The sequence below is a fragment of the Moschus berezovskii genome, chromosome 14, assembly GCF_049115385.1.
Source record: "Moschus berezovskii isolate FMDL1 chromosome 14, NW_MosBer_1.0, whole genome shotgun sequence".
Taxonomy (NCBI): Eukaryota; Metazoa; Chordata; class Mammalia; order Artiodactyla; family Moschidae; genus Moschus; species Moschus berezovskii.
In genome coordinates, this window is record NC_142473.1 from 58,290,017 (window position 1) to 58,312,664 (window position 22,648).

Genomic DNA, 22,648 nt, shown 5'->3' on the forward strand with positions numbered 1-22,648 from the left:
AGCTTCTATCACACAACATCCATGGGACCACAAGCCTAATCTGCTCTCCTAACACTGCTCAGGCCCCAGAGAAACTCTTCATTCCTTGGGTTTGAGGAACAAAAGGTGACTCTGTCCAGATGAAGGTCTGAGGGAGGCACAATTGCTGACAGGGTTGAGAGTAGGGTAGGGGTGGGAAGGCGAGGGGAACAGGATGCTACTGGGAGGAGGAAGGGGACTGAGTGGCAAGAAAGCTTTTGGGGGGGGGCAGACAAATTAAACTTGTCCTATCCTTTCAGAGAGCAGCAACTTCTTACATAACAAAATATCCATTTCCCAGTAATGCTGAGCATCCTCTTTTCTTTTTTGGCTTGTCTCCCTGTTGCAATTTGTGGTTCTAAAAGTACTCATGAATTAGTGTGGTATTCACAATAAATGCACATGGCAGCTGAGAAACATCTTACAGTATTTAACAATTCATATTACTCGGATTAATGTAACATGAAATGTGATACTAATTCTTTACAACTAGATGGACATTAAACACAAAAATGAATAGTTCCATTACAAAAGAATAGTTTCATTTTTCTAAAATTTTCAAAACTTTGAATTACTATATCACATATATTTAAATAATTATATTTTAAAATTAGATATTCATTAATTATGATGCATATACTTTTAATTTCCTAGATAATTTCAAGGAATAAAATAATTTTTGAAAATATAAATTTTCCTTTCTTTAAATTTAATTTATATTTTTGATGGAAATTATTCAAATTCTAAATACTTTAAATATAACTGCATTTTACTTTTGATCCTTTAGATCACTACCATCGATATACAATTTTCAAATGACATGAAAATCTTGATTATAACAGTTATAGTGATCTTGCTAACATGAAGACAACAAAATATATTTTATGAAATAAATAACATATGAAATATGTCTTATTACTCTTCCAAATTTCCACCAGCCCACCAACAAAACACCCGGATGTGTAAGAACAATTGTCCTCTTTGAAATTTGGTTCCTTTCAGTCAGATAAAACCATAACTTTACAAAGCGGGACAATGAAACTATCTTACTTAATAGTTTCCTGGTTTGTTCTGTAACCTCCCGATAGATGACAGAGACTGTACGGCCTCCATTTGTACTTTTTTCCTGGGCCCTGCAAAGTCTAGACCAGACCTATCTGTTGACTACCAGCTCACTTTTGTGGAGCTCAGGCCATCTGAGCTGGTGGCTCCTCCTCGGTGAGGATCAGCTGGGTGGTGAAGTCAGCCTTGTTCCCCGAAGTCTGCCTTTTAGAAACTGCTCCTCACATGAAAGGTCCCCATGCTTAGATGTGGGCCTTATTTCTGGAGCTGACTCATACACCCTCAAGGGCCAAGGCCATGACTTGAGGGCCATCTCCCACAGACCTGGTATTTTTAAGTCCCTTACATTCCAGCCCCATCTGCAAAGGGAGCTGGATAGGAGGGCCCAGCTGCTGCTGGTTCACCAGGCTGGTAGTGCCCACTGGCTCAGAATGACCCGTGGACCCCACAACTGGCTTTCTCCTTCTCTGCACTCACCTCAGCTTACTTCTACCCATGACCCCATCCTGTCCACTCACTCTGGGCCTACCGGTCACAGGGACCCACTCTGGGCTAAAGCCACCAGTATGCACCCTCAGCCCCCTGACATCTGAGCTGACAACTCTCCCTCTTCCCTGCCTTCCACCTTCCCAGTATCTTTCATGAAGAGCTTCTAGAAGTCAGGACCTGGATTCTAAAGGGGGGAAGGTTGAGGAACATGCAGGAGAGTGAAAGTTGGGAGACCCGGGCGCTGGGTGTGGCCTGGCCCCTGAAAGGCAGGTCGGCCTCATCTCTAAGCTCAGGGTCTTCATTTGTCAGATGGGGATGCCACAACTCAGCCCAGACGGCCTCGTGGGATTTAGGAGAGAACCCAGTGAACAGGACCTGACGGGGCTTTGTAAACTGCAAACTACTGAACCATGCAACGGGGCCTCGTTCATCTCCCGTGTTTCCTGCTTGGCCTGGTGCATGAGGAGTCCCTCTATGAAGACACCGTCCGCCGTTTATGGAGGGCTGGCCATGGCTTTGCATGAGGCCGACATTCCCTGTCTGTCCTCTCACTTACCCCTTTTAACCTCGCATTGCAGCACATTCTACAGATGCCAAAGGAGAGGCTCAAGAGGGTTTAGGTCTCATGCTCAAGGGCACAGTTAAGCAAGCGGCAGAGCCAGGATTCATACTTTATCTGACTCCCAAGCGTCTAGACAACACAAATCCAGTCACCAACACATATTTCCTGAGCTCTCTGGTGTGCCCCGGGAGGCCTGGGCCAGAGGGCCAGGGGGCCTTGGTGGTGGATCAAAGCCACCCCCTAGCCTAGCCTAGGCAGAACAAGCAGACTTGTTTCCCTTGCACCCACCAGTCGTCAGCCCCTCCTGCCTGCTCCTGGGACCAGGTGCTTCAGGCCACCACCTCCTCTGGGGCCTCCACCCTATGTCCACCTTCACCCCTGGGGTCTGCAGGTCCCCCAAGCTTCAGAATGAAGGGGCAGTTTTGCAGCAGACTAGATATTAAGCCTGGAGAAATCAGGATCCTGCCCATCTGAACATGGAACCTCTTACACAATAGGTGGTACGAGGGGCTAACTGACTAAACAGCAGTGACTGACCACTCTGGTGCCTGGCTCAGTTCATCCTGGCCACTGGGAGGTTAGCTCAGGTTCCGAATTAAACTGGAGCTGGTAGGGACCACAGCAGAGCTGGTCAAGGTGCTCAGATAAGCAGGCATGGGAGGCTGGGGGGAGTGGATCCTGGCCCTCTCACCTCCACCTCTTGGGGTATGAATCAAGCAGGGATTAAGGGCTTCCCTGGTGGCTGAGAGGTTAAAGTGTCTGCCTCCAATGCGGGAGACCCAGGTTCGATCCCTGGGTCGGGAAGATCCCCTGGAGAGGGAAATGGTAACCCACTCCAGTATTCTTGCCTGGAGAATCCCATGGACAGAGAAGCCTGGTAGGCTACAGTCCACAGGGTGGCAAAGAGTCGGACACGACTGAGCGACTTCACTTCACTCACAACCATGCTGAAACCATCAGCTTTTAGGTGGGCGTGTATAAAACTTTGGTTTTTATACAGGGGGCACTGCAGCTCAGAGAGGGCAGGTGACTTGTCCAAGGTTACACAGCAGGTGAAAGAGTCAGACTAGAATCCAGACCTGTCACGCTCTGTGGGGTTAGACCCCCAGAGGCCAGAGTGGAGAGGCTAGCTTAGGGTGACATCCCTTGGGCTATCACAGGTGCAGGAGAACGACTGGGACAAGTTCCATCAGGGCCGACCCAGGCTGACATCACCAGTTAAAGCCATCACAGTCAGAGTCCTGGACACACCACTTCTGTTTATTTGTTCCTGGGATACGCTGACCCACACGAGTTCCATGCGCCATCCCTGAGCACTTTCTATGGAAAAAGTCCAGTAGACACAGCAGAGTGGGTGGGCTGGGCTGGGAAGAAAAGCCAAATTCAATTCAGGTGGGGGTGGGCCCCTTGGCCTCAACTTCCTCCCTGGAGCTCAGGGCTCCACGGCTCTGTGCAACCTCCCGGTTGTCCCCAGTCCCCGCTGCAGTGCAGGTGGGACTGGAGGTGGGGGTGGCACAGAGGCAGACTTTTCTAGAAGGGGTGACATCAGGGCATCAGACCAGCCCTGGCAGGGCTGGAGCCACTCCCTGAAGTCAAGCAGTCAGGGAGAGTCCTGGGGGCTGGGGCACTCTGAGGGATCTACCTCTGGGTGCTGAGGGACAGGGACTGCGCCTGGGGCTGGGGGCAGAAGAGAGGCACAGGGCAGCTCTCAGAAGATCCTGCTGGCTGCTGACCACATGGCCCTGGAGCACCCACTCTGCACCCCCTTTCTAACAGGTGGGAAGAGCTGACACTTAAAACAGTGCTTCCTCAGAACCAGGTTGTGCCTGGAGAACTGTGCTTCTTTTGTTCCCACTCACATCCCCTGAGATCCCATCACCATCCTGGTTCTCCCTTCCTAGAGCCAACACCTGTGGAGGCGTGTGGGTGAGCTGCCATCAGATCTGCCTAAATCCCCTCTCCCGTGGGCACAGCCGCCCTCAGGGGTCCTTTACCAGGGACCCCCCTGGGCGAGGTCTAAGCTCTGCAGTGACCTCGCCCCTGGCAGCCAGCTCTGGGGACTCAGCCAAGTTCCCCTCCCAGGGGCGTGGCTTGAAGTCATGCTCTTGCTTCTTCTGTTTCTGGTTCCACTTTTCTTATTCTCTTAGTAATTCCCAACCCTTTCCTCTTCCCCCAGAAAACTTCCTAGTAACTCAGTTTCACATGAATTCTTGTCTCAGGGTCTGCTTCTAGATTGCCTAACCCCAGACAGTTATGAGGTAGGTGCCATTAATTTTCCCATTTCAGAGATGAGACTATGTAGCTCAGAGACTGTCAAAGACCCCCAGGCGGCAGGCAGCAGAATACAGGCTTGAATCGAGCTCAGGCCCCTGCAAAGCCTGAGCACTGACCTCTCCTATCCACCACCAGTATCATCTGAGTCTATTTACATCCCTCCTGGCCATCTGAGCTAATCTTTCTTTTTATTTTTTTACTGGAAGGAAAGCAGGAGAATATGAAGATGATCCAAGGGGGATGACTAAGTCCTTAGACTCTTCTCTTTGGCACAGATCCTGTTTTGGTCAATCCTTGTGAATCAGGGTGGGTCTGACATTCTGGGAATGCAGGGAGACTTCAAACCAACTTCATGAAAACAAGTTGTAAAAATACTGGCCGCCACTCAAAGCGGCCTGCTGATGAGCTTGGCTCCACAGAGCAGGGTTGAACAAGTTCACGAGAAGGGAGCACACAGCAGGGAAGACTTAGGTTAGACCCCGAGGAAGGACTTCCCAGTAATTGGGAGCTGATCCAGGGATAGGGTTGGTCAGGGACCCTTGGAAGCAAGCGAATCAATGTCCTGACCTTCCCAGGCCTCGCTGGTCTGAAGCATCTATGAAATCACTTTGGTGAGCAATGGAGACAAAACAATGCGAAGCCAACCCCGCACAGTCCTAAGCTTCAACCATTGACCTGGGACCTGGTTTACCAGGATGCTCTGAGTTTGTGGGGTGTCTGCCTCCTAGGAGGTCAAAAGTATTCACAGGGGACTTCCCTGGTGGCCCAGTGATTAGGACTGTGCCGGTGAGGGACCCGGCTTTGACCCCTAGTTGGGGAGCTAAGATCCCACGCGCTGCACAATGAGGCAAAAAAAAAAAGTATCTGCAGGTAAGGACCCCCAATCGTCCCCACACCCAGTGTGGATGGAGGCTCTGGGGCTGGCAGAACCTAGGGCAGCACCGAGGGCTGCCACCTGGCCACCTCCTCTGCCCCTGCTGAATGCAGCCAGCCCTCCAGGTAGAGACACCTCCTCCGGGAGCCTCCCAGTACTGCAGAGGACCACGGCAGGTGTTTATAGATGCCGTCTCCAGTTCCTCCTCCCTACTGGCTCCTGCCAAGTGGCAATAAACAGGCCTGAGTCTCACCAGTTTGTCTCCTCCACCCCTTTCCAATCACACTTCTTTCCTTCTTTCTCAGCCAAACGTCTGAAAGACTTGTCAACACTCACATCCTCACTTCCTCTATCCCATCTGTTGCTAAACCCACCACCCTCTGCTCCCACCAAGTCCATCCACACCCTCCACATGAGGAAGCCTCCTGGACAGTTCAGTCCTCCCTGACACCATGGCCCCCGCCTTCCTTGTGGAAATGTCCTCCTTCCCTGGCTTCTGGGACACCAGTTCCCCTGGTTTCTGCCCTCCCCCTCTGGCTGCCCCCCAGCCCCTTAGCTGGCTCCTCTCTCTGGTCAGGTCAGCCCTTTCCTCCTCCCCTGCCCTTTACACTCTCGAGGGCAATACCACCCACTCCCATGGCTTCAGACACCCCATTCCTGCCCAGGCTAAATGCCAGGCTCAAGTATCCAATGACCTTCTGGTCATCTTGTCCTGGACATCCCATGGGAACCTCACACCCACAGTGGCCAAATGGGAACTTGGCATGTTCCCCTGAACTAGGGAGGAATGGAGCAGCCTCCCACTTTCTCCCAACTCAAGGCGTCTCCAGTCTTCCAGGCTGGGAAGATGAGATTCACCCTCCCTACCTCCCCCATCCTCGCACCCCCAAAACCCACCCCACACCAAGCCCTGCTGTGCTCTCCACCCTCTCCCCTCATCTCCCACCTAACATCCCTCACATCTCCCTCTGCTCAGCTTCCTCCTGCAGGAAGCCTTCCGTGACTCTCCTGACAAGACTCAAGTTGGCCTTCTCCTGTTTCCACGTGCCCAGTACAGCCCTTAGCCAAGCAGCCAGGCTGGTACCGACTGCACATCTAACAGCCCAGACTGGTTCCAGAAGCGCAGGGCCAGGGCCTGGTCCAACTCTGGGTCCTGGCACCAGGCCGAGTTCAGCATAGAGGGGCTTCAGGAGAGGTTTCCCAAATCTGGGGATCGTCTCTCTGCTAAAAGACCACTGGTGAGCTCTGGATCTTCCCACAGCCCCCCTGGGGCAAGGGCTATCTCTTTGCTCTGCCCCTCTTCAGGACTTAAATAACACGAGCACTTTCTTGTTCAGTCGCTAAGTCATGTCTGACTCTTTGTGACCCCATAAACTGTAGCATGCCAAGCTTCCTTGTCCTTCACCATCTCTTGCAATTTGCTCAAACTCATGTCCACTGAGTCAGTGATGCCATCCAACCATCTCATCCTCTGTCATCTCTTTCTCCTGCCTTCAATCTTTCCCAGCATCAGAGTCTTTTCCAATGAGTCAGTTCTTCACATCAGATGGCCAAAGTACTGGAGTTTCAGCATCAGTCCTTCCAATGAATATTCAGGGTTGATTTCCTTTAGGATTGACTGGTTTGATCTCCTTGTCCCCTTTTAGAGGCATTCTGACCTGTTTGCTTTTACAAGGAGGTGTCACATGGGCCTGCAGATGCATACACGTAGACATACAAAAATATGCCAAGCGTGCATTCCCAGGCAAATGCTCATGGGCACCCAGCACCAGCACACGGGCTTGCAGAGGCATGTGCAGACACAGACAGGCCCTGCAGACACAGCTTCCTGGAAGCAGCATGGGCTAGGACCGCTGTCTCCTTTGGAGTACCAGCCTCTTTGGGCATCATGGGCTCCAGGAGTCAAGGCTGGCTAAGAGAGGGCTCAGGGCTGGATCTCACAGTTGCAGCGCAGGCACCTGGGGAAGGCCAGACCCCAGAGAACCACTATCTGCCTCAGTTCTTCCTTTCCTCTCAGTTTCCACAAACTCTTCCTCCAGGAGGCCCTCCCTCATCACATCCTTCCTCTCAGTGCTAGGGGGAGGAGGCTGCCCCCCAGAGGGGACAGCACCCCAATCTTCCCCTTGGACACTTTCTCATATACAGGGGAGGGTTGCACAGCCCAGTCACAGCTCAGAACTTTCAGGATCACGGTCCCCTCCTTTTTCAGCCTTAGCCCTGCCGTGACTCCAAATCTTAGCTCAAACGTCCCATCTGAGTAACCCCTGGCAGCTTCCTTTCCAGGTGCAGCCCCAGTATCAGAAAGGTAAGAGGTCAGCCTGGGGAGCTCATCTAATCCTTAAGACAACCCAGCTGGGGCCAGTGTTCTCATGCTTTTTTTTTTACAGGTGAGAAAACCACAGCTCGGAAAGACGAGGTGACGCAGGGCCACACGGCTGCTAAGACTTTCTTTCCTTTCCTTGAAATCATATCCCTAGCCATGACCTTCCTCAGGAGGGATGCACTGGCCTGAGAGGCAGAAGGGGAGTAGCAAGTGGAGGGCCTGGCAGGGAGGGGCCCCCGGGACCACCGAACGTGGCCACAGCCACTTGGAGGTCCAGCGTGGGTTCCTCCATTCACTTGCTATGGGATGTGGAGCAATCGGCAGGGCTCAGTTTCCCCACCTGTGATGTGAGCGGGGCTGGGGACCACAACCTTCAGTGTCAGTTCCATTTGGACCCGGCAATGTGGCAGAGGAGGACGGGGAGACAATGAGGGGTGCAGGGGCTGTTCTCCATGAGGGCGTGGGGACAGAGGAGGTGGCCACCAGATATTCTCGGGCCCTGGAAGCTGCCAGGCTCCTTCAGAACCATCCTCCGAGGTAATCATCCTTCCAGAGGGTGGCAGCCTTCTACCTTCCTCTGCAGGAGAGCCAATCTAAGCAGAGAATAAACGACAAAGTATCCAATATACTGGGCTTCCCAGGTGGCTCAGAGGTAAAAATCCACCTGCCAATGCAAGAGATGCAGGAAACATGGGGTTCAATCCCTGGGTTGGGAAGATCTCCTGGAGAAGAAAATGGCAACCCACTCCAGTATTCTTGCCTAGAGAATCCCATGGACAGAGGAGCCTGGTGGGCTACAGCCCATGGGGTTGCAAACAGTCAGACGCGACTGAGCGACTGAGCACGCATGCACACACGCATCCAATATACTGGAAGGGGTGGGAAAGCAAGCTGGGTGGGTGTGCACAGCACATGCAAAGCTGATGCAAACACCCCAGGCAAACAGCTGGGTATGAGTCCCCTCATTCCTGTCCTCTCTCCCTACACCCCCACCCCAGTCCTGCTGATGCCAGCTCAGAAGCAGCTCCTCCAGGGGGGCACTTCAGCCCCTCATAGTTCACCCAAGGGTTTCCTGGGACCCATAGCATCAAACAAACCTTTCATGTTGGATTGGGCAAATGGCCAAACCCGAACGAATTTTTTGGCCAACCCAATAGTGCGCTCTTCTCAACTTGGCCTCAATTCACCATCCTGGCCTCCCACACATGGGAGCCCCAGCCAAGTGGGGCCAAGTCCCTACCCCAGGGACTCCACTCTCCAGCTCCACACCTTTACACAGCCAGTTCCCTCTGCATGGAATGCCTTCCCACTAGCCTCGGGTTGCTGAACTCCTATAGATCCCTCAGTACCTAAATGGAAAATGCTACCAGTTAGCAGTAGGAGTCAGGTCCTAAAGTCAGCACATCACGAGTAATTGCATCTGGTCAAAATCACCCTTGACTGTATATAGCTACCATTTGTTTACAATGCTTAGGCTTTGTTCTAGATATTTCCTGTGTTTTCATTCATCTTACTCTTACACTTCTGGCAGACTGTATTTCCAAAGACATTGGCACTAATAACTCCCAGCCCACACACTCTCCTTATAACTCTGACACCTTTGCCATGGAGAGGTGGGGTCTATGTTATTACCCTCCACTTGAATCTGGGAGGGCTAGGACTGATGGCTAAAGTGACACTACAAGATTTCCAAGGCCAGGTCATCAAATGGCATGCATACTGTGGGGAAGCACAGATGAGCTCAGAGAGAAACAAAGCCCCGAGACCACATGGGTAACCTTGAGCCAGAACTGCTCAGCGGAGCCCACCTTAAATCCTGAGCTATAGAAACTGTGCGGTAATAAAGTGATTGTTCTTACATAAAGTCAGTATGTTTGGGGGTGACTTGTTATGTAACAGTAGTAACTAGAACATCACTATCTCCTCCTTAAAGAAGAAGAATCTGAGGCACTGAGAGGTTAAGCAACTTGCCCAAGGTCACAGAGCTAGTAACCAGCAGACCAGGATTTGAACCCAGGGAGTTTAGCCTGAGTCCACACTATTCACTGCCATGCCGTACAAGGGCCTGCAAGGTCCGACTGGTCTCCAGGCTCACAGCAGGCCTCAGGGAGTAGTTGCAGAATAAACAGCCGAGAAAAGGGATGAGCAAAGAATAGCCGAGTGAGTGTGAATGAAAGCAGAGTAAGCTCCCAGGTGCAAGGCAAGGGCCTTAGACGAGCCCAAGCCATGCAAACGAGTCGGACGTGACCCCCTCGTCACCTGGAGAAGGCGGTGATGAGGGAAGCCTGGCAGATGCCACCCACCTCTGCCCTTCATGGATGAGCCTGAGATGCCTGCCTCCCTGCTCCCCACCTCCCTCAGCCCTGCATGCTGCAGGATCAATCCTGGAGAGCCAGTGCCTCCTAAGAACAAGACCTGTGGATCCTGGAGCCTGCAATGGGAAGGTGCCAGGCTGGGAGACCTTATTCTTATCCTGGCATGGCCAAGGCCTAGCTGTGTGAACCTGGACAAGTCCCTGACCTTCTCGGGTCCCAGGTGCCCTCCAATGACACTGTTGTTGTTTTTTAACTTGTTATTTTGTATTGGGGTGTAGCCAATTAACAATGGTATGATAATTTCAGGTGAACAGCAAAGGGACTCAGCCACATGTATACATGGATCCATTCTCCCCAAAATTCCCCTCCCATCCAGGCCACCTTCAGTGACACTGTTCTAAGACTCACCAGATGCTGAGCTGGCTTGCTGGATGGGGGTTGAGGCGAACTTCAGTATGTGGGTCCTACAAACCCCCAAAAGGATCTGTGCCTAGGAGGAAAGCAGATAACAAGAATGAATCCCCCTACCACTCACTGGTGGCTCTCTGCGTGCTGGGGCATTTTCTCGTGCACCATTTCTAATCCTTGCAGCAATTTAATCCGGTACAATATCAAGTGACACAGCAATAGCAGACTTACCGCTCAACTGGTGCTGGAAACCAGGAATCCAACCCAGGCCCATTCAACCTCAAAACTCCTGCTCTTTCCATAGCAAGAGACAGGAGCAAACTAAGGATCTATTGATGAACAAATCGATAAACAAAATGTGGTATATACACATGATGGAATGTTATTTGGCCTTAAAAAGGAAGAAAATCTTATCACATGCTACAACTTGAATGAACCATGGGGACATTATGCCAAGTGAAATAAGCCAATCACAGAAAGACAAACACTGCATTATTCCACTTATATGAGGTATTTACAGGAATCAAATTCATAGAGACAGAAAGGAGAATGGTGGTTGCCAAGGGCTAGTGGGAGGATGCGGAGTTATTATTTAGTGGGTATAGAGTTTCAGGTGTTTGAGACAAAAACATTCTGGAGGCCTGCTGTGCAACATGTGAATACAGTTAAGACTATCTACTGTATTCTTAAAAATGATTAAGATAGTATATTTTAAGTTACATGTTTTTTGGAACCACAATCCCACTCTTGGGTTAGAGAGGGAGATTAGGAGAGGTTTTAGAGGGGAGAGCCCAGGCAGGCTTCATGGAAGAGGGGACTTTTGAGTCGGGCAGGGTTAGGGCAAGCACAGATGAGTCGGGGGCATACAGACAAAGGCTCAGGGCCTTTGGTCCTTGCCTTCCTGACTCTCAGGATCCAGCTGAGATCCAGCTGACTCCATTCCCCAGCCCACTCCAGGCTCCTACGATCTCTACACAGATGCAGCACCCCACAGGGGAACAAGCATTGGCCTGGCCTGAAGCAAGAATTTCTTGAACACCTACTATATGTTCCCAGGACCACTTACTTCATAACCTCGGGCCATTCCTGTTCTTCAGGGGCCTCAGTCCTCCCATCTGTACAATCAGAAGGTTACCCAGAATTCCTTCCAGTTCTCATTGGGAATAATCTGTGAGAGGGAGGGGAGGAGGGAGGTACCAGTGACCTGCCAAGAAGGGCACCAGGACACTACTGGTCAAAAGAGCAAGAATCAGAAGCTGCAGCCTTGGAATTTCCCTGGTGGTCCAGTGGTTAAGACTCCAAACTCCCAATGCAGGGGGCCCAGGTTCAATTCCTGGTCAGGGAACTAGATCCCACATGCTGGAACTAAAACTTGGTAGAGTCAAATACACAAATACGTTAAAATTTTAAAAAGCAGCAGCAGCTTCATGATCCTGCCGTAGGCAGCCTTTGCCCACTTCAAAAAAGAAGGGGTTTGGTTTCATTCCAACTCTACACACAAGGGCCAGTGCCTGTTATGTTTGTGATAGGATCACAATCCAGTACTGGAGTGACAGACCTGCACCGAGAGACAGCCCTCCATGCCCAGGGCTCTCTCCAAGAACCCGGACTCTCACCTCTCCCCTAACTCAGGAATCCTTTGTCCCCAGAAAAGACACGGTGGGACGGTCCCTGGTCCCAATCCCAGCTCTGCCACGTACTAGCTGGGCCTCAGTGTCCTCGTCTGCATTGTGGGGACACAGTTACCTCCTCTGAGAGGGCCAGAGAGAGCAAGGACACAAAACGCTGTGCCCAAGGTCTGGCATGCAGTAGGTGCTTAATAAATGGTCGCCATCACTGGCTCTCTTTGCAGACGATGCCATTTTCATCGATCTGTTTGCTCCTCTCAGAGGCTGGTTTGTTTGTCTGAATTCTTCCCAGAAGAGATGTTCCCCAGCCTTCCTAGGGGAACGCTGAGCGATGCTCCCCAGCCAGCCACAGGGAGGAGAAGGGAGGAGCAAAGAACTTTGCCTGATGGAAAAAGTCAAATCATCACCATGTGGAAACAGAAGAGAACTCCCAGGGAAGCCCAGTGGCTGCCCCAGCACCTTTCACCCACCCTCTCCCTCCCTCACCTAGGGGGCACTCACACGGTAACCTCAGGTCCTGCTTCCTAAGCTCTCTGAGGCCTGGCTGGGAGGCCTGATATGATCAGGCTTCTACTTAAATCACACAAAGCCTTCTATTCTTAGCTGAACAGCACCGAGCTCCCTCCCAGCTGCCTGTCAGTGCTACCAGCCCCTGGGGTATGGGCCTGGGGTCAGTCATCACCACAAGGAGGTGGCGGGTAGCCTGGTGACCCGACTCAAGCCTGAGGCCTGCATGAGGGCGCCCTGACCCTGGATGACCAGGGGTGCACAGAGGGGTTGCCTGGGCTAGAGGGAGATGTGAATCAGGTGATCTGTGAGGTTACTTCTGAGTCTAGTCTGCTTCTCAAAGTCTTGATTTCAAAAAGCCAAGATTCTAGGGTTCCATGATTCAGTGTTTCCAAGAGTTGGGGACAGAAAGATTCTGTGGTTCTAAACTACCAAGTTTCCAAGGTGCTGTTGAAGATCCGAGGTTGGGCTCTAGTGTACGCACTCCCCACCCGTCCCTTTAAGAGGCAGAGGATGACTGGCTCCATCCTGAACCGGGAGTCCCTGGCACAAGCATCACATACAGCCCACGGGACTCAGTACTGGGATCTGCAATACTCCACGGCTCCCCAGATCTGCTGGGGGCAAGAGTTCCTAGGGAACTTCCTCCTAGGGAAAGGAGGTGGAGACGGGCCGAAGCTGCCCTGAGGCCCACCATCACCAGACACTGCTGGGCAGGGCGTCCACTATCAGTGTCTGCCCTGGGCCAGCAGGACCAGCGTACACCTGTCAGGCAGGTCTGGAAAGGCTAGGTGACCTGTCCAAGGTCAAAGCTGGGACGTGGAGGAGCCAGGGTGAGAACTCCAGGCCTGGCTGGCTTCAGAGATCATCTCTCGACTCACACTGCTTCATGTTAGCTCACAGCTTCCTGGGACCACCTTCCCCAACATCCTCTTTCAGATGCAAAACTGAGGCCCAGAGAGAGAAAGGGCAAGTGCTCAAGGGCACAGGGAATGGGGAACAGAGCCAGGCAGAACTGTTCCCACTGACTGTCCCCCATGCCCTGACCAGGTCCCTGACACTGATCCTTCTCTAAATCCTTTCTTTCTGCCCACCCGGAACCAGGCTTCAGGGGCAGAGCTGTGTCCTGCTCTCCGTCGCCAGCATAGCAACTGCTCCATCGGGTCATCTGAGGGACGAGCTGAGAATCAGGGGATGGGATGGTGGGTCATGGCCTCCTGCCCAAAGCTGGCCAGCTAAGCACAAGGAGTGACAAGGTCTGGCGAGGGCTGACCCAGTGCTGGTCAGTTCACAGGGGCATTTGTCAGAAATACTCAGAGGCCAATTAACCAGCTGTCCCATTAAGGAAAGTAAATGAGGCTTCACTGAGCTGGCGTCAGAGAGCCTGCTGTCACCAGAACAGGGAACAAACACGGCCCTGGCTTCCTGAGCCACTGGCCTGCACCCACTATGTATCAGTGGTGCTTTTTGCTTTCCAATAGAGTGTGGGTTTTTTTTTTTTTTTTGACTGCTCCAGGTCTTTGTTGCAACATGAGGGATCTTTAGCTGTGGCATGGAAACTCTTAGTTGAGGCATGTGGGATCTAGTTCCCTGACCCGTGCTCAAACCTAGGTTTCCTGCATTGGGAGCGCAGTCTTCGCCACTGGACCACCAGGGAAGTCCTTCAATAGTCGTATAGGTAATTCCACAATGCTGAGAGTTAGGCGTCCTTTACCTTCCTTTCACAGGAACAAGGAGGTCAGGGACTCGCCCTAGGCCACTGGCAAGCACGCAGAGTCAGGGCAGCCCCATCCCAGAGAGAATGTTCAGGTGACTCAGAGCCTCCCCTGCTGGGCTTATGAGTGGAGAATGTATCTAAGCTGCACGGGTCATTTTATGGAGCTTAAGAGAAATTTCCTCTTTCCTGCTTAGAGAGATCACAGACCAAGTACCTAAAAAACCAACTGCTTTGTTCTGGGCTAGAACTAAATATTTCGGCAAATCAGTGGCCTACTAAGTACCTGGCACCAGTAGGTGTCCCTCCTGCTGGGTAGTTTGATTTGACCTCACACCAGCTTCAAAAGCTTTATAGCCTAGGCCGAGCCTCAGACTGGCCATGTCACAGATCCAAGGTTGCACACGTACGGGGTGGAGCTGGGACAAGAATCCAGGTGTGTCAGGGCTTTCAAAGCCAGAGGGTTGGGAGAGAATAGATATTTATGTCCACTGGGCTCTCTTTTCAATAAGCTCCTTAAGTTTATGCTGCCCCCTCGCTATATCCTTCTCCCTGCTTACCCCCTCCCCTGTCCCTAACCCCATGCCAATGGAAGCAAAGGGAATGTCTGTGATGCCTCTGCTGCCAGTCGATCCCAGTTGTCTACCTCCAACCCCCAGCCCTGGTGGGGCCAGAACACCATCTGGGAGCCACTCAGGAACAAGGGCATTGAGAGGGACCCTCAGAGCTCTTGGGGAATGGAGGCTGGGTGCAGCCCAGACCTATACTTCTGAGCCCCCATCCTGGACAGGTGGCTTTGACTAAGCACTCTGTGTGACAGGCTGCAGGCCACCCAGATGGGTGTCCCAGGCCCTGTTGAAATAAAGCAGCATCCACACCAGAGACTGAGTTGTTCCCACTGACACCTCCTGGGAAGCAAAGGGGAGGGAGGGTGACAGTCTTGTTCTACCCTCAGGGACACAGGCCAGAGTCCCCCAGATAAGACAAGCTTGTTGGATCCAGTCTGTGAGCAGAACAGAAAAGTTGAGGAGGGAGCGTTCCTGACACATGCCCCACCCTTTCCCAGGGGCCAGACTCAACACTCTGCAGACCTCTGGGGTGCAGCTGGGAGGGGTGGTGTCTGGTCCCAGGACCTAGCACTGCTTTTCCTCCTGTCAGAAGGCACAGGAGTGCAAACACGCAGGCCTGGCCTGCCTGTTCAACATGTACATAATTCATGGGCTCCGATCGCTCTGGCCTGGATAAAGTATACCCTACAGAAGCCTGCATGGAGATTAGCGAATGGCCATGCGGGAGCACTTCTGGGAAAGGGGTGAGTCCCCAGAGGGCTGGGGGATTGTGGGGGGCAAGGGTCAGTTTACTATATGCTTTCACAAGTTTTATCTCATTGAATCTTCATAGAAGCCCAGTGTGGGAGTTACTATTGCTCCCATTTTACAGATGAGGAAACTGAGGCTCAGGAGTCAAGTAGCTTACCCATTTTCACACAGAAGGAAGAAGCAGAGCTTCCTATCCTGCACCAAGCTGCTTCATGAAGGCAACCCACAACCCCTGTCTAGCTCAACTCCCCTCCGCCACCCAGTTTGGGGCCTTAGAAGAGCCATCAGTGAGGATACCATGGCACTTCATCCTGAGCTCAGCAGACTGGATGCTGAAAGGACGAGAGAATGAGGACTGAATTCCTCCAGCAGAGTCAGCCTGACCTCTGCCCTGGCAAATATCTGGCCCTTGCCCTGCTAGGGCTTCCCAGGAGACCTCAAAGCTGGGGGAGAAACAGTCTGGTCTTCCCCTGCACACATGCCAAGAATTCCCAAGAGCCCTTCAGAGCTGGAAAGGACATGCTAGGTGACCTTGATTGAGCCCAACCATGAGCAAGAGCAACCCAAGGTCCAGAGCAGGAAAGGACTTGTCCAAGATCCCATGATGGAAGAGTCCAGCCAGTACACAAACCTGCCAGGCAGGCAGCAGCCAGGTGCTGGGGACACTGGGATGAATGGCTTGGCCCTCAAGGTGCTCCTACTCAGCTTGAGTTTGGACCCTTGTCAACTGCCCAGCCAGCTTCTCCAGCCCCATCTCCAACGTCCCACCTTTCCTCCCTCTGCCTCCATCACCCCAGGCTCTACACAGGGTCCAGAAGGTGTAACCTACCCTGTTGCCACCTCTGTACCTGTGCTCTAGGCTGTTGCTTTTCCAAGAATGTCCTTCCCAGCTGGCCAGAGCCTGCCTACCCCTCCAACCCCCAGGTGACCTCTGCTCTTCTGTGCAGAGACTAACCCCAGATTCCTGAGCCCAGTTCAGGCCAACGGAGTCCAGGGGAAGTGCTCCCTCCCTCTTCTGAGCCTCCCCTCACTCCTGACAACATCAAGGAACTCCTTCTGTGTGAAAATGGGTAAGCAACTTGACTTCTGAGCTTCAGTTTCCTCATCTGTAATATGGGAGCAATATTAACTTTGTCTAGGGTAAATGTTCCTGGAACTGTCTCCCTTACCCACCTCTGGACCGGGGACTACAGAGCCACTGAACCCAGCAGTAACTGCATTACCCACCTACCTCCCAAGAAGACCCCTAACAATAAAAAACAAAAACAAAAATACTTCTTTCTTTTAGGGCTAGTATTTGTCTTTCTTTAAAAACCCTTAGTGGGCACAGGGAAATGAAAGGTTCTTAGTCAGACGCATCTTGGCATTTCCAAACTCTGGCTGTGCGCCTGGCACCCAGGAGATGTCTGAGAGATGTGTGTTTGGTGGATGAAAGAATCAAAATATCTCCACCATTCACTTCCTCCTGTTGCCTGAAACTCCACCATTATTACCAATTCTTTCCTGGGGCTAAACGGTCCTCCCGCAGATCCTCTCTCAAAAGGCAAGCTGCCTGGGGCAGAAACAAGCTCTAGCTGAAGCCTTCTGTGCCAAATTGGAAAGTGAGGGTATACAGATCAGCTCTCCCCCGTGTTTTCTCCAGGCTATCAGCCCCCAGACCCCGCTCTGCGACAAAGCAGCCGCGTGTTCAGGCAAGCTTGGGAAAGGCTGGTGGCACCTGTGCCAGAGGTTGGGGATCCCTCATGCATATCAATACAGTAAAGGCCCTGAGAAGTCCTGTTCTGAGATACGTGACCTTACATTTCCCAAATCTATGCGTCCTGGGACCCAGAACCATCCCAGGGGACCAGGGCTTCACAGAGCACAGTCCAGGCAGTGTGGACCAGATGGTGGACCCAGGCCCACTGCAGGACTAGTATGCGTGCTAAAGGCAAGCCCACACTCCCCGCTGGCCGATCCAGAGGCAGCTGATCCTGCCCCAGCTTTGTGACAGAAGCAGTAAATGAACGGGCATCACAGGGCTTGCCAACGGAGCACAGGAGAGGGAAGAGGTAACAGGCCAGGCTGGAGACCTGAATCCCCACTGCAATTCTGTGCTCACTGCTGACCACTGGGCAAGGGACCTTCTCCAGCTGAACTCAGTTTCCACTGTCTGCAAAACAGAGATATTGCTATTCTCAGGGCTGCTGTGAAAATGCAGCGTGGTGCTGCAGGCAGAGGTGGATTATAAACTGTAAAGTCCTGTGCCGGCATGTGCTGTGTACATCATGATTTACCTGTGTGTGCTCCTCGGAGGGTGTGGTCATGTCTTGATTGATCACAAGCCACTGCAGAGGTCCTCAATCAGGATGGATAGATGATGGATGCAAGACCCAGGGACAAAAATTGCTAGTTGACTAGCTATGAGTGAATGAATCAATGAAGCAATTCTAATAAGCTCAACTGTCCCATTTCTCAGTCCCCAGATGGCAGAAGCAGCAAACTAGGAAATACACACGGGGGCAAGAGGGGAGGAAAAAGAGGTGCTGGACCATTGGAGGCAGGTCTGTGGGCAGCAAATGAAGGGTCAGGGAGAGAAGAGTCAGGAACCTACAAAGGCAGAAACTGTTGTTGGACAAGTGAGCAGTCCCGAGTCATGGGGTGCAAGGAACCTGTGGGGTCTCAGCTGGTCTCGGCTCTCCGAGCAAAGCAGTCAGTGTTCACAGTGTTTACCATCCCAGGAAGTTAACCATGTGGGCCTCGTGCAGGGAAAGGAAGCCATCACTCCATTTCAAAAAGATTTCCAACCCAAACTATTAGACAGTTGTTTTCAAAGGGAACAGGGAGCAAGAGGAAGCCTCAGGGACACAAGCCTTAGCTGCCTGAAAAAATAGGCTCGGATGGTAAGGAATCTGCCTGCAATGCAGAAGACCTGGGTTTGATCCCTGGGTCAGGAGGATCCCCTGGAGAAGGGAATGGCAACCCAGTCCAGTATCTTTGCCTGGAAAATTTCATGGACAGAGGAGCTTGGCGGGCTACAGTCCATGGGATTGCAAAGAGTCGGATACGACTGAGCAACTAACAGTTTACATTTTTATACTAACTCATCAACATATTCATGCACAGAACAAGCTTTTTTTCTTTGGCTGCATGGGGATCTTAGCTCCCTGGGGATGGAACCCATACCCCCAGCAGTGGAAGCACGGAGTTTTAACCACTGGACTGCCAGGGAAGTCCCAACAAACATTCTGAAAGTGCCTATTGTGTGCCAGATAAGTGCTGTTAGGCGCTGGGGGGAAGGGATACCAGGCCTTGTCGGACAGTGTCACACATTGAAGACCTGGATAGACTAATGAAGTGTTGGGTCACTTGAGGATAGTGAAGGAGGTGTTGGAGAAAAGAGCCACAGACAGGAATTCTGGAGGACCAAGCTAAATCACCATGTGACCTCAGGCAAGGGACCTTCCTTCTTTGAGCCTCCACATTCCCATCCAAAAAGTGGGGCGGATAAAAAAAAAATCACTTAAAGTACTACTCTGCACCAGGCACTGGACCAGTGGTTACAGACCTTATCTAATGCACACAGCCAGCAAGACAGCTGCTGCTATTTGTGGTGGGGAACAATTGTCCCTTTTACAGATGAACAAACTGAGGCTCAGCTGGTTACTCACATGCCTGAGGGCAAAGAGTTGGCGGGAGCCAGAATTAAAACCCAGGTTTACCTGACTCCAGAGCTCCCCTTCTCTGGCCCTCCCAAGGAAGTCCCACGCTGCCTCTCACAGATGGCCGCTAAGGTTCGGTGACATCATGAATAGCAAACTGCTTTATAAAAGGTAAACTATCCTGGGACCAAAACCAAAGAGAAATCAGTCTTGATCCTCCAGGAAAACAAACACTGAAGTTCACAGAAGCATCGAGAACTAGCTGTAACCCAGAACTCCTGGGTTCCTGATCCCTCTACCTCCTTGACCAACTTCTTCCCAGGGAAAGGGCAGTCCCAGGAGCCCAGGGCAACCTCCCACAGCCCATGCAGCGTCCTTGCAGGCTGGAAACGGCCTCACTCACAACAACCCCGGTGGTCCTCCTTTGCTGAGGACCTAGATGCCCTGGCCTGGTGTGAGTGGGGGTAGGGGCTGAGCAGAATCAAGAGTCCCGGGGCTCCTTGGCCCCACTGACAAGCCAGTCACCTCATCTCTCTGAGCCTTGAGTTTCCCCACCCACAATAGAGGGATTTTAGCAGACAGACCTCACGTGGGAAAGGATCTGCTCGGAGGAGGGATTTGACAAATATAACTGACCTTTTGTGGGATGAGTTTAACTGGGTGGGTAGGAGAAAATCCAGGCTCTCAGAATCTCTGTTTGAGGAGGCAGGTGCTGCCCCACCCACCAGGAATCCCCCATCCCGACTCCCTGTCTAACCTTAAATGTGCCTCTCCTGCTCTTGGAAGCCCCACCCTGAGGTGAGCTCAGCTCCTACCACCACTACCATCAGTAGGACCCTAATTTGCTGACTTCCCAGGGTGGTGGGAGCCCAGGTAAATGAGAAAGAGAAAGGGGGGCTTCAGCTGACCTGTACTCATCTTTACTGGAGACATCTGGGACCCCAGGCACAGACATCCTCATAGACCTACTGTGGCCCACAGCGGCTGCGAACTGGCTTCAGGCCACACAGCAAGTCAGGAGTCAAGTGGGTGCTGGGACCCAGGCCTTCGAGACCTAGCCCAGAGCACTTTCTACTACCCCCGGGTCCCCGTTTTGGAGCATGGATAAGACCCAGAGAGGAAGAACAGTGAAAACAGTCAAGATGAGGCACCCACCCCCACACCACGCTGGTCAGGAGGCGCTGGCCATTGACAACTGGGCTCCCAAGACAGAGGTTGAAGCCAACACCCAGATGCTGTGCTGTTCCCTGCCTCACTCACTGCAGGTACTGATGGGCACATTTCTGTACAGAATGGGCTTAGCCTGCTTCTGCAGAGTCCTCAACAAAAGGAAGGAGGTTCCAACTGCAGCATAGTGGACTTAAGTTAGACACAAGAAAGAACTTTATGAAGCCGCATTAGAAACAGACAGTGCCAGTAGAAAGGAAACAAGATGAAAGTGGTTGTGCAGTCTCTCCTAAAATACAAGATGCCTGGACTTCCCTGGTGGTCCAGTGGTTAGAGGCTGCCTTGCAATGCAGGGGATGCAGGTTGGATGCCCAGCCAGGGAACTAAGATCCACATGACTTGGAGCAACTAAGCCCAAGTGCCACATCTAGAGACAGTCTGTGCGTCGCAATGAAAGATCTGCATGATGCAAGAAGATCCCAAGCAGCCAAATAAATATTTTTTTTAAATACAAGATGGTATCTCATCCATCAGGGCTTCCTAGGTGGCGATAGTGGTAAAGAACCGCCCACCAATACAGGAGACATGAGAGATGTGGATTCGATCCCTGGGTCGGGAAGATCCCCTGGAGGAGGGCATGGCAACCCACTCCAGTATTCTTGCCTGGAGAAGCCCATGGACAGAGGCGCCTGGCAGGCTACAGTCCAGGGGATCACAAAGAGTTGGACAGGACTGAAGTGACTTAACACGCATGCATGCATCTCATCCATGAATTCATTTTAGCTTCAAAACAGACCTGGAAGGTAAGTGTGGCTACCCTTTTCTTCTGTTTACCCTTATTTTCTAGGTGGGCAACTGAGGCTCAGAAAGTGTAAGTAACTTACCCAATGTCTTCAAAGTTCTAAAGAAGCAGAGCTGGGCTGCACGACCACACCCACCCCTGGCATCTCGCTGCTCCTCCTCAGTCTCAGACAGTCGGAGATTTCCATCCGGGCGAAGAGGGAGTGCTCAGTGGTGGCCTGCTATTAAGGAGAGGGCTCTGCATTCTAGGACTGCCCTGCCGTCCCCACAACGCCACGCCCCAAAGGCCTCCAGACACTTTCCACGCAATATGGCCCGATACATCTTTCGTCTGACTATGCACCTGAGCTCATCTGACGCCAGCCTCCCCATAGCCTTTGCCTGACTCCTGAGATAAGGTTGTCCCTAGTAAGACCACCCTGGAAGGTACCTGCAGCCTGATCTAGGGGGAAGAGGCATGGGCCAGGGTGAGCCCCGAGGTCCCTGCCTCCTCTGCAGCAACAAGTGAAGGGGAGGCCTGGCTCCTCCAGCCACGCTCAGCAACCTCCGAGTCACTGATGGGCCCTAAACAGAGAGCCAGGGCAGCCAGGCCACTTGCCCACAGTCAAAGAATAAGAAATAATTCAATAAGAAACTGAGCAGGGATTCAAACCCATGTCTGTCTGATTCCAGAAGCCATGTGTGTCACCAGAGCATCATTCCAACCCAGAGCGTCTTCCTCGTGCTCTGCTTGCTGCAGCCCCTAGGGCCACGCCTCCATGCCTTATGCTTCCTCTTCCTAGAACACCCTTCCCACCCAATTCAGACCAGTAGAGTTCCGAGCCTATCTTTTAAGATTCATTTCAAGTGCCCCCTTCTCCATGAAGCCCCCAGTTTCTCTCATTCTCTTCTGAGCTCCTGTGTTTTTCCTTGTATCCTGCTCAGAGCTGCCTGACCTGCCCTGTGAGGAAGAGACTTGACCCACACCCTAACCATTCCCTGCCACCCCAGCCTTGGGGCTTCTCCAGGGTGGCGACATCCAAGTCTTCTTCCTCCCAGCTCTTTATGCAGACTTGGTGGTAGAACTTGGGGACATCTCATCCAAATGCTTTTTTTTTTTTTCTGACAAATAAGCCATTTATTCTCAAGCAGAAAAAAACAAATATCCACTTTGATTTTCAAAATACCCTGGACATCCTCTTAGAGCATTTATCACATTAAATCAGTTATTTGATTACGGTCATCCCTCGGTATCTGTGGGGGACTGGCGACTGCTCTAGGACACTGAGCCTTAATAGAATGAGAGGCCACTTCTCACAGGACGTGATTGGTGGGGGAGGACGTGGGGAGGGGGGAGGTAACTGACAGGTCAGTGTCCACAACGGGGTCAGGCTGTGGGGAATGGTCACAGCCCTCGTCACCAGGGCAGAGTCTAGACTGAGGGTGGCGACGGTCCCCATCCTCTCATTAAAGGTCCGGCCACATCGTGAGTTCTGGGCTCCCACTGTCTTATTTGTGATAATGGTAAAGACCGTTATTTACTGGGCACTTCCTGCTCACCAGGCAC

The 22,648-nt window shown here is 52.1% G+C and overlaps 1 protein-coding gene across 4 annotated transcripts in view; it reads right to left on the reverse strand.

The window, feature by feature from the left end:
- Positions 1 to 22,648, reverse strand: part of GDPD5 (glycerophosphodiester phosphodiesterase domain containing 5) — an 86,779-nt gene that overhangs the window by 54,212 nt on the left and 9,919 nt on the right. For 3 of the 4 annotated variants that reach the window (XM_055423694.2, XM_055423696.2, XM_088843193.1), the window contains one exon: positions 10,326 to 10,407. The exons of the other annotated variant lie outside the window; for it this stretch is intronic. The gene's annotated coding sequence lies outside the window, so the exon portion shown is untranslated. The remainder of the gene's footprint in view (positions 1 to 10,325; positions 10,408 to 22,648) is intronic. 4 annotated transcript variants of the gene reach the window in all.